A 10841-nucleotide genomic window follows, 5' to 3' on the forward strand; every position below is an offset into this window, starting at 1 on the left:
GGTCACATCAGCCTCACGGTTGCCTTCAAAGGGACGAATGTCACTTTAGGACCGTATAAATGTAGGAGTAGTTACATTTATGCAGTTTTAAAATTACATTCGGCCCTTTGAAGGCAACCGCAAGGCTGATGTGGTCCCAGTGAAAATCAGTTTGACAGCCCTGCCATAGATATTCAGTGTACCTTGAGCAAGTCCCAGAGGTACAGATCCTTGAAGCTACTTAAGCATGTAACTCACCCTGAAATCAGTCTTGGGACCTGCTCATCAGTGGGATTAAGTTCTTTAACTGTTTATAGCTCTTACTTCATTTGTAAGGGAATAGTGCCAGGTCATGGAAAAAGTTTAGATAATTAGAGATAATGGGAAGACAAACCATATATGACTATTTAGAACTACAAATGTACATTTTAAAAAAATAAGATGCATGCTTTGGAAATAATTTTAGGGATGTCACCTGTTCAAAACAAATGGAACTAAATCACATTAATAAAGTGAGACTAGAACTTACAGAATTCATTTACTGGTCTTGCAGGAGTGACTGTTCTCTTTGAAAAATTAAAGTTTATTTGATTCCTGAAGTATCAAAGCCCTGCCAAATTATACTGGCAGGTAATCTGAGGATGAAAAAACTAAATAATTTGTCACTAGTTGTTTTTTGTTATCTTCATCAATATATTAATGACACGCTTATTTTCACATAATTTCATAGTAACAAGATGTCTGCTTCCAAACACAAGCATTAATAGGAAAAACCGAGGGTTTTGTCAGTATATCACAGCCACACAAGAACAGATCACACTGAATATGAAATAAGATGCAATCAACTGCGAAGTCTGGAGGAGGATGGTGTGGAAAAAAAAATGAGAGGGCTTGGAAACTCTGACCAGCTAAATTTGATACTCATGTGGCAATCCCAGAGTTTTGCCAGGCCTACCATTTTCTGGCTTTTGAGGATTGCTCTTTTTGAGCTTCTTTTGAGGGAGAGAAAACTGATAAAGTATGCAAAATAAACTACATTTCAGAAATCAGACTTCTAGCTTGTTAATTATAGCAACACTAATGACTAGAGAGACATATTTTTAAAGGCATTTCAGTTCTAAACTTTGCTGGAAGTCATCTCCTTTTAAAGTCTTGAAAATCAATGGGAGCAAGGTCCCCATGCTCCTCTATGGAAGCTCTTCCTCTCTATTCACAAGCACTTCCACACTACATTTCTTATTCCTGTATTTCTCTTTACTTTCCACCACACTTAAACTGCATCTGTTGTAAGATTCTGTCATCTTAGTTATTCCCGAGTCTTCATAAGTAAATTGTAAACACAGATTCTTAAATGATCACTGATAATGGCCCTTTCAATAAATCTGTATTAGATATTTCAAAAGCCATGGGTCCCATGGAAAAAATCTTTATATGCTTTCCGTAATGGGATCCAGTCCTAGGTTTGACCCAGAATATACTTGCAAATGTATGTGCTGATAACTTCAAACACAAGGTAGCTTCTTACAAGATGGTGAGACAGCAGCTATCGGAACAGTTAACTCTGGTCAATTAAAAAATATATATTTTTCAACAGATTAATAAATGATCCTTGGATCACAATAGCACTAAATCATTAGAAAGCACAGAATAAAGAAAGAAACTATCACAACTACTGTGATATTCTTGCTTGTCCACCTTAACATTTTGGTTTTGTGTAACACTTGTCTACTCACCTTTCATGACGCAATTCATTGGATGTTTAAAAGATGTTTTCTCCAGGAGCTATATAAGCTGTATCTATGTGAGTGAGCTGGTATCTGACACTGACAACCTGCAGGAGACCATTACTTCAACTGCTTGAAAAGACTAACGAGTCAGACACGATGAACTGCAGCCAGGAATGCCTGGCAGCAAGCCTATTACGGCTGCAATGGCAAAGATACACAAGTAAATTACTTACGTAACATACACTTACTTCATTTCTATTATGAGTTTTGCTCCCCTGAAACAAAAGTTGAAGCTTTAATTTTTTTCCCATCGCAGCTTGTCAGAGTTTTAGAAAGTTAAATATATTATTTATTATATTATCTGAGACATAATTACAAGCATTCTTATTCTGTTTTGTAAAGTGAGTCTTCTTTTCATTCTTTATGTAATTTCCTCAGGACAAGACCTCACCCTCTAATGAGACACACTTCATCTCAGCAACTGTTACATTTCATGTGGAAGAATGCAAAAGGAGGCAAAAAAACAGTTCCATTTCCTTCAACAAGGCAATCCATCCAGTCTGATTTCTGCCCCTGGATATACTGCTCTTGAATGATAAGGATGAGACTGGACTATCATCAAAAAATGCCACAAAATGGCTCTGTCAAGCAGTAATGAAACATACAACCTCTTATGCTAAGGCTACAAACAAATCCAGCCAGGCTGATACTGGTCAAGAACTGATATATTGGGAGGTCTATGCAAAAAGCCACTTCATTTTCTTGGAAAGAGTTTTTCTCAGCAGCAATTGACACCCTGCCAGTGTATGCAAACTATGCATATTCAGGAGAACAGATAACCTAAGCTGCATTTCAGTGCCAGTACTGTGGTTTCACTGAAGAAAAGCTAAAGCATTTCCAAGGCACTCTGAATGTCTTTCATGGTTTAAGGTCAGCCCTCACCTATGCTCAGAATGTTATTCTATAAAATCCTCATGCATTAAGGATCAGCTTTGGCTTTCTGAATGACAACTCTACTGATGAGAAAGACATCACTATTTCATACAGTGTTTAAACACAGAATGAGTTTCTGCTCAATTAACTGCTATGTCTTACAGCTTTGTTCAGCTGGGGACAAAGACAGCTTTAATAGCCTTCAAAGTTTTATGTAAAACATCCACTAATCTCACAACACAGCAAGATGCTTAGTTACATATGAAGTAATTAGTTTGCAAGCTTTAAGGCTTTCACCTCTAAAATTGTCAGTCTAGCATTTCACAGAGGTATTCCAAGATAATTTACAAAGCTGAAATAAAGAAGCCCACAGAACGATAACATAATCCACCTGAAATATGTACACCTGGGGGCAGAATGGATGGAGAACTTTAGCTTGAAGCACAGAATCATAGAATCATAGAATTGTTTTGGTTGTAAAAAATCTTTAGGTTCATAGAGTCCAATGGTTAACCTAACACTGTCAAATCTACCCTCAAACCATGTATCTGAGAACCTCATCTACATGTCTTTTAAACACCACCAGAGGCGGTGACTCAACCACTTCCCTGGGCAGCCTGAGCGCATGATCGCATGAATATAACTTTACTCATCCATTGATTTTTCTAGAGAAAGAATTAGTAGAATTTGAGAATTCCTCTTCTGTCAGGAATTTTGGAGGGGAAATACTTGAAAACATTACAAATACATTCAAATCAGTTGTATAGCATCACACTGTCTGTCATTCCTTCTTTGTGGATCCATCTCCAGATTTACCACTGACCTTCCCAATCTTAGTAATCTTAAACAACTAATTTCTCAGATTCCTACTCCAAATCTGATCATTATCTGTATTGAATAACCAGACAGAAATTTCTGACATTCTTTAATGAGATGATCGTGCTATAAACTTTTTAATGACAAGCTAAACCAGCAACATTATTTTATTGTTGTGTGCTGAACAGCATTACAGTGAAGTGGAAAGCTTGCCATATATGTTGGTATGTAATCGAACACTGTGCCAGCTCTGGAATACAAATTATAACACATAGTGAGTAAAATTCACTCAAAGTAAAATCCCATTAGCATCAATAAACTTCAACCAGGTAAAACAACCAGAAGATCAGAGCCTAGATGTTCTTGTTTTTCCAATTTACCTATGAGAAAAAAAAAAAATAAAAGTAACTGCAGTAGGTCTGGAGCACCACCCTATGCACTGAATCATATGGGTCCAGTATGAACTGTTCAAGCTCATCTACAGCTAATGAAAATACAAGAATTCACACAGCATAATTAGTTGTCAGGTTATTTGGTCACCTACCGGGAAGCCAGTCTGACACGAAAAAGCAACTGTCGCAGTGACAGCTGGAGTCTCACCACAGTGAGAGATGCAGTTTGTCTCCAGGGGCTCTATTTCACATTCAAATCAGAGAAAGGTAAACCTCAAATTAATGTGATATAACTGGTCCTGCCAGTCTCTGTTAGCAGCACATCCAGCTGTCACACTTCCATTTGTGCATGAGGTTTTCAGAGTTGAGGATGCAGTGGGAGTATCATTGTTTAACCCCAGCTGGCAAATAAGCACCACACAGCTGCTTACTGCCCCCATCAGTGAGTTGGGAGAGAGAACAGGAAGGGTATAAATGAGAAAACTCATGGGTTGAAATAAAGACAGTTTAATAGGCAAAGTGAAAGCCACATATACCAGTAAAAAATAATAAGGAATTTATTCACTACTTCTCATAGGCAAGCAGGTGTTGTGCCATCTGCAGGAGAGCAGCGCTCTGTCACACATAGCAGTGACTTGGGAACACAAACACCATCACTGCAAACACATCCCCTTCCTTCGTGTTCACTCAGCTTTTTATGGCTAAGTGTGTCATCGTATGGTAGGGAACAACCCTTTGGTCAGTGGCATCAGCTGTCTCAGCTGTGTCACCTCCCAGCTTCTTGTGCACTCCTAGTCAGGGTGGTGTGAGGAGCAGAAAAAGTCTTGAGTTTGTGTAAGAACTGCATAACAACAACTAAAATATCAGTGTGTTAACAGAACTGTTGGAGGAAATACTTTTTTCCACACAGGTCAAATAACTCTTTTCCCATTTAAAACATTTTTCTATTTAAAACAAACTGCTACTGGTATAGCTGCATGCAGATCGAATGAGGCTTTGTGTAATCTGGTCCAATGGAAGGTGTCCCTACCCATGGCAGGGAGGTTGGAATAGATGGCCTTCAAGGTCCCTTCCAATCCAAACCATTCTATGACTCTATAATTTTATATTCAGCTTACAGAATTGTTCCAATAAAACTAATAGGCCTCTTGGAATACATTTCAGTTCATTTAAAACTGAGAGTCAGGTGAGACAAAGAAAAAATAAGGAAACTGTTAAATATTTATAGCATCCATAAAACTAACCTTTGTATTCTAGCTAGGCATTTTATAGTTTCTCAATTTACTTTTCAACTGACTTTTTTAAAAATAAAATTAGAAAAAAAAAAAAACACAAAGGTTTGTAAGACATAACACTATCTTACAAAATAATATTGCTTTAGGTCCCTGCAACTGATTTGTACTTGTATTTATTATTTGCCTACTAAGTATGCATCAGTTTGGTTTGGGTCAGCAGAAAACATAGATTGCCATGCATCCAGCCATTTATCCAATGGAAGGGTTTCATTTTATGTTTAATTAGGTGTCAATAATTACCACTGGTAAAGGGCAGACAACTGCAGATATCCAGATAGTTACATCTGAAATATTGCATATTTTTCAAAATCTGTTTTTGGGGAAAAGCAACCAATCATGAAGCTCCAGGAAGTAACGTGGATAACTCTTTTTGAAGCACATTTCTATTGGTGTTTTTTTCATCCCTGTTTATTGTTGTCCTGGCTTTTTGCTACCAATCACTCACAGTCTCACTCAAAGCCGCTTACCAAGCAGAGTATAGAGCATACTGGTTCACAAAAATAATTTAATGTTACATATATACTTTATCAGTTTCACAAATTAACTTGCAAAAATAAACTGGGATATGTCTGTCTTGTCATGTCCCCAACTCCAGCCTCACAAAGGGATAACACAACATTTCTGATCAGATACCTGCTTAATTAGGGGAATTTCCAATTTTATGGTGAGATACTTTCATATGTCAAAGAATGTGGTGATTCTTCGATGACAGAATTGGCCTCTGGAAACATATAGGGCAGGGACAAATGAAATCAATCATGTCACCTTTCCAAATTGTCCTCATAGAGTGAAGGAAAATTACCAGATTGAAATATAGTCTTCTTGAACCTATTAGGTCCTTACACCTGTTTTCTACAGACAGCATTTTAACCAAGTACTGTAGCTTGACCACTAAATTAAGAATATTTTGCCAGCATAGAAGACAAAAGAAACATTCATATTCTGGTAATTTTCTGGATGTTTATTTAGACTTAAGAGGAAAAAAAATCTTCCATAAAGACCATCATTTGCCTAAACAGACTTGTCATTCTGCAATTTAAAACACCAGTAAGCAGCCATCTGGCCCTAAAATCCATATTGTTTTGACTTTAACCTTGCTTTAATTTTCTAAATAGGTCTGCCTTGCTCTTGGTGAAGTTATCTACAGTGACAGATCAAGTCACCCCTTTATTTCGTCTTCTGTCCAGAAAGGCTTAACAATGTAAAGAAGGGTTTCAAAGTAGAACATAAATCCTATTAAATATCAAACACTAACATATTTTTTTATGATTGCTGGGGGCTCAAATTCAAATCCTATCAGGCAAAGATGTGATTTTCCCACTGTTACCCTTCCCCACCTCCCTCAAACTGATCAGAACAACTTCAGAAAAATGCAAGCTGAGTAAAAGTTAAAGCTGCTGGGTTTTTCTTCGTTATGCGAAGAGACAGGTGAATATTTCAAGTAGGATGTCCTTAAAAAGTAATCTAACTATTCATTAGGAATTTAATTTTCTTTCTGGACTAATATCCAGTTCTATGATAAAACAAAGAAATTACCATATCTGAACAGGACAATAACCTAGCTAAGGTAACTTGGTATCTCAGATAATTTATCACCAAAATCTCTTAACTATCTAACGAGAAAGCCAAAAATGTTAGAGTTATGCCATTATTCAAAATAAATTGAAACACTAACTTGTTTTATTTAGATCTACTTCTTCTCCTCTTTCTACAATTGAACAAATACCAAATGGAGAAAGAACCCCATTTATCAATCAAGTGATGTAACAGATTGGGCCAACTTGTCACAAATTTACTAAATTTCTGGGTATTTTGGCATGATGGCAAATCAGCAAAATTTAGCTAAATTCAGCAGTAGCTGTGATTCCACATACCAAGGTATTAAATATATGTGGCAAAAGTAAAAATTGTTTTCTGAAATTTAATTATTCTATTGCCATAAGCTAATTTCCAGATTTTTTTACAGTATCAAGATACACTTTTTAGAGGAACTTTAGTTCTGTTAGTTCTCCTTGTGCTACTTTCCTAGGTATGGCAAAGCAAGAACCAAAATGCAAGTTTTAATAATTAATCTGTTTTCAAATAATATCCTACACTCAAATTGTATTGTGATTTATCTGCAGCTTTTTAATGACCATGTAAGTCCACAAGCTAAATATAAAAAACAAACTGCAAGGAAGTAAATATACATGTGCAATACTTTTACCCCAGCTGTCTAGACATATTTTGCAAGGAAGTATGTGAACCAATGTTACTGAAATATTAATTGAGGTGTTACTTGTATGTATAGCAAACTGCTCCCTGCAAAAGGAAAACAAAACAAAACAAAACAAAACAAAACAAACCTACTATTCATTTCTTTTTAATATCTGGAGAATAGGTTTCCAAGGTATCCAGACACTTCAAAAGATGAAAAATGGCACAAGGCAGGATTTTAATTGTATTGGAGAGGAGATATCCAGATGCTTTTGCAAACCTGTGTCTGAGTACCACTATGAATTTACTCTGAATGCCTATTATGAGGGGCACAATAGATGAACCTAACCTTAAAGACAACTATAAGCTTGACTAAGTTAGTGAGAATTTTCTTTAGTAGGAAACTTTTCAATCATTGTCAGTCAGACCATCATTAACATTTTATTCTTCACGTTTTAATACTCAAAAATAATTTCCAGGGGAGTTCCAGAGTCAGCCCCTGCTTCATTGCAATTTCTGAGATCACTGCCCTTCCATGGACCTAGGAGGCATTGCACCTCCTTGACACGACAAGCACAACTGTGGTAACACTACTCTGGAACTGAAAGTACTGCAGGTGCTTTGGTGCCGTTTCTGTAGCAAAGTCTTTAACATTTAACTCAGCTGCCTGAGGCCTCCTGGCCATGCATTTATGGCAGGGGACAACTGCTAAGGGAGAACACTGGCATGAGGATAAAGCCAGTAGTGGAGGGAGGGATGTCATAAGCATCTCCACTGATTCTATTCAGGAGCTACTGGATAGGCAGACATACAAGGAGGGCGCATTTGGAGAGCTGATAAAGCTCTAAAAAAGGAATTCACGTAAATTCTAAGAGTCAGAGGTAGAGAACAAACTGGGGGAAATAAAGCTTCATTACCACAGAAGACTTTAGTGGCAGTCAATGGGAAAGGAGGTGAAGCATAAAAGAACATCTGCTTTCACCCAGAACACAGGCGAGTGGCAACAAATAGGGTAGAGATGCACAGCAGCACAGTACAAGGGCAGTAGAGGCATCGGAGTGTGAACCCGAAGATTCAAACCCACCTTATCCACCACAGGAGGTATAATCAAAGCTGCAGCAGATAACAGGGCACAGGAGAGGCAGCAAGGAAATGGAGAAGCAGTTCAAAGCTGGTGCCTTGCAGGACTCCACTAGAGAAGGGTGAGATAGAAATCATTAATTTTATTAGTCATGAAAAACAGGCCATGAGAGAAGGAGAATGTAAAACCTGGAGACAGCAGCAAGGAAGACCACAGCTCCTTGTTGTAGGCACTCAGAAAGCGGAGAATGATTGATTGCATCAGGACTAACGCTGAGATCAAATGAGATGAATTGCAAGTTTCAAGCAGGCAAACAAAGAGCTGGAGATACTTGTTTCTTCCTCTGGGGTCACAGGAAGAACTGAGTGATTGATAGGGTCAATTCCAGCACTGAATTCATGTAAGAACAACAGCAGTGGAGTAGTGTGAGAGGCAATGCTTTGTGCAGCTTCACTTATATCGCTTCCATTTATACTTTTAATAAACTAGTGTAAATTCCAATTAACGTGTCATATCAACTGTCTGTCTCTGAATGGAGCAATTGTATTCTCTCTGTGTCTGTAGAGTCAAAGCCATTTCCAGAGACTGTGTTCCCATAGCACTGTTAGCACCACTGAAAATTACCTTGCACAGTCAATACAATAGGTGATATTGCATGGATCATCAGGCATTTTTTATTATTATTGTTTCTTTTAGGTTCAGTATCATGGGTGAAGAGGAGGCAAAACACAAGTAATGGCAAAAAATTCAATCCTTGGAAACCTACATATTAGTAAACAACACATAGCTACTGAGGCCTTTTGTTCTGAAGTGACAGAAAAAAAGATAGCTGTGAGTAACCTTACTTCTACAAGTGGACCTTCCTTTGTCTAATACAGCCCAACCTGTGCTATATATTATATGAGTTATTTATATAAGATAAGAGGACTGTGGAACTGGGAATAGTATAGGAAGCACTGAAGTGCCTCAAAGTATTAGCAGACCCTCACTTGGGTCACTAGCATGAAGTCTCACCACTTTGAAAACTATAGAAATCATCATGCCCACCGCCCAGAGGTCATGAGATTTCATCATTACATATGATGAGATTATGTCATGGAGCAGAACTCTATGGGTTGTGTCGTCACTGGAATGACAACACTGACAACGTCGAGCAATACACACAGTGAGATGCTGTGTAACCTCATATGATACAAAGCACAATCAGCAAAAAATATTCTTTCTCCATTCCCTTTTTCAGTGGAGATCACCAGGACAGTTAGAAACATGAACTGTATAATGATAACTACAAAATGCCTAAAAAAGCAGCAAATATACTGCCAAAACAGGTGTAATTTATTTCATACCTTTTAATTAAGAGTCAAAACACCCTCACAAACTGCTGCTTTTTAGTTCCAATCTCACCTTATTTTTATTGTTTTTTACAAAATAGAGGTTGTGTTGATCAGGATAATTACTGTTCCTACTAAAACTGACTGAGTTAATGGGCTTGTGGGTCACAGATAAGAAGGGACAGCTCTTTTAAATGTTTCACAGCCACATTAACTTTTCTCAATGATGGCATTCTGCCTAAATTTCAGCAAGAGTAACAAGGACACATTTTCCCTATTTAATTCAATTTCTCCTGTTAATAATGCACTACCTAAACCTCCAGATTCCAGTTCAGTAGCATTCGTTTCCATAAATAATCCCGTTGATCTTCATAACCAGTCAACACATACCAAGACACAATGCTTGACCTTCACAGTGTCTCAGTCAAAAGAAAAAAATCTCATAAAATATAGAGAGTAAGTATGTGGTCATGTTTGAATAGAGATACAACATTTTGCATTTCCTAACTTTAATGTATCCATATGTGGAAATCAGTCAAGTTTCAAAAACTCCATTTAAAAACTTACCTAAATCTTTTGCCCACCACAATTGCTTGTTTCATCACAGTGTACTGGAAAATTCATGAAACAGTTTAAAAATTAAATTAAAATTTTAATGTGAGATTGAAACAAGTCCACTCAGGTATATAATGTAAAATGATCCATTTAGCATTCATTTCTATTAATGTGCACAAGGTAACCCAGGTGCTTTCTCTTTAACATAAATTTACAAGCAGAGTGATGTGACTAGAAAAATATTACCAGATATAGCAAGACTCACAACTGTACCTTTGAAATCCACCACAGCAAATACCCAGATGCTGCAAAGTTCAAGGTCTTCTGCCAACTCTCAGTTCTGCCTACATGTGCAGTCAGACAGTCAGACAGAAGTTGGGCTTCTTAACCTTTTAAAAAAATTCTGCTTACAGTGAAGAAAAAGACAAGTGAAGTCATATTCTTTTATATTATCATGTTCTCAGGAGCCAGCAAAGACTCAAATGGACTTGTGAAGTCTTACTCTCAGAATGACCTTAAGCTGACTGGGATTTTGG

Source organism: Patagioenas fasciata, chromosome Z (assembly GCF_037038585.1).
Source record: "Patagioenas fasciata isolate bPatFas1 chromosome Z, bPatFas1.hap1, whole genome shotgun sequence".
Classification (NCBI taxonomy): Eukaryota; Metazoa; Chordata; class Aves; order Columbiformes; family Columbidae; genus Patagioenas; species Patagioenas fasciata.